Raw genomic sequence first — 2014 nt, 5'->3', positions numbered from 1 at the left:
TTACTGATATAATTTTCTTATATCAGTAATATGTGGAAAATATAAAGAACAACAAAACATGTTTCTGTTTCTATTAACCAGCCATGTTTACCAAGACACTTTTACTGAAAAGGTGGCTTTGATGTCCCCACATCAGGTTTAATTTATTAAACTTGACAACATATTGAAAACATTTTAAAAGAAAGCGACCCAAATCCTGTTCTTGTTTCTGAAAATAAATTTTTTTAGTCGAGCCCAAACTGAAAATGTGCWAAATTTATGACGGTGCAAAAGAAAAAAGGAAAAAAGGAGGGAAAAGTTTCCACCTCAAAAACCCTGAAATTTTGAGATTAAGCTCAGAAATCTACAATAAAGTTTTCAAACTCTTTAAAAATCCCAAAATGTGAACGTTTTTGACATTTTTCTAGAAAATGTCTGAGATTAATCTCAAAATGTGCTTTTTTTCCAGCAAATTTTTAGCTGTTCAAATTCACAAAAGTTTTTGACATTTTTTCTAGAAATTTTGAGACTAATACTTAAATTTAAAAAAGAATTCTAGCAAATTTCTAACTTTTCAAACTCCAAATGTATCATTTTTTCCCCAGAACATTTCTGAATTTGTGGAAAAAAACTTTGTTTGTTTTGTTTTTCCAATCTGCATACCATTCTAAAAATCCCCTTCAGGTTTTGAATGTACAATAATAGATTTTAGGTTTTTGGTCTTTTTTGGCCTGACACTACTTTCACTGTTTYGTACCCTCCTGCTGTAACATGGCTGTTTCTMTGCCCAGTGGGAGTTCCAGGTRGGTCCCTGTGAAGGCATTGAGATGGGCGACCATCTTTGGGTGGCGCGYTTCCTGCTGCATCGTGTGTGTGAAGACTTCGGGGTCGTCGCCACCCTGGACCCCAAACCGATGACAGGCAACTGGAACGGCGCAGGCTGCCACATCAACATCAGCACCCAGCAGATGAGGGAAGAAGAAGGACTGCAGTGAGGAGATATTTATAAATACATGATTTTTATTTGCTTCATCATAAAGCAAAATATCCCTTCATAGTAACAAAAATGGGTTCATGTGGGGTTTGGAAATGATTAAAGTTGTATATTTGCTTACAAAGAGCAATAAACATAGAATTTTTAGTTAGGAAATGCTGTGTTTTAATCTGCTCCTGATGGTTCACTGTAAAAACACAAAATCTTAAAAACTATTTTTAGTCTAGTTTCTAGTGCAAATATCTTAGTACTTACAATTAGACAAATCTAACTTCCAGATAGATTTTCAGCAAGAAATAGGAGATCGTTTCCGTCAATAATTCCTTAATATTGATGAAAAAGGACTTGTTCCATTGGTAGATTATTCCACTGAGCTGTTACCTAGCAACCCCAGCCAAGCCCWGCGCATCACCTAGCAACCCCAACCTGTCACCTAGCAACCCAGTTCTAGTTCCATTGGCAGATTATTTCACAAGACTTTTTTTTTTTACTTAAATGTGCTTAAAGTAGGTTATTACTTTAGATCTATGCTGAATTTTTATTTCATTAGCATGAACCCCTTTTAAAAGCGCAAACATTTCAACTTTTCAACATTTCAACTTAAAAATAATGAGTCGAGCTCTTTCTTCTCTCCMTCTCCTGACAGGTACATTGAGCAGGCCATTGAGAAGCTGGGCAAAAAGCACAAGCGGCACATCGAGGTGTACGATCCGCACGGCGGAAAGGACAACATGCGGCGCCTCACGGGTCTGCATGAAACCTCCAGCATCAACGACTTCTCCGCCGGCGTGGCCAACCGCGGCGCCAGCATCCGCATCCCGCGGCAGGTGGGCAAGGACAAGCGGGGCTACTTCGAGGACCGCCGCCCTGCAGCGAACTGTGATCCCTACGCYGTTACCATGGCGATCGCTCAAACCTGCCTCCTCGATCCAACGGAAGAGGGGAGCAAGAAGGAGGAGTTAGCTTAGGTTGCGTTCACACTGCTGAGTGAAGGGAGACAAATATGATTGTTTTTTGACTTATGGGTGTTCAAAGTGCGGT

General features: G+C 39.6%; 1 pseudogene; it reads left to right on the top strand.

Moving 5' to 3' along the window:
• Positions 1 to 2008, top strand: part of LOC103473960 (glutamine synthetase-like) — a 6403-nt pseudogene extending 4395 nt beyond the window's left edge.
• The last annotated feature ends 6 nt before the right edge of the window (positions 2009 to 2014 follow it).

The sequence above is a fragment of the Poecilia reticulata genome, linkage group LG12, assembly GCF_000633615.1.
Source record: "Poecilia reticulata strain Guanapo linkage group LG12, Guppy_female_1.0+MT, whole genome shotgun sequence".
Lineage (NCBI taxonomy): Eukaryota > Metazoa > Chordata > Actinopteri > Cyprinodontiformes > Poeciliidae > Poecilia > Poecilia reticulata.
Note: the sequence above shows the minus strand (reverse complement) of the source record. Positions and strands in the feature narration are given on the sequence as shown.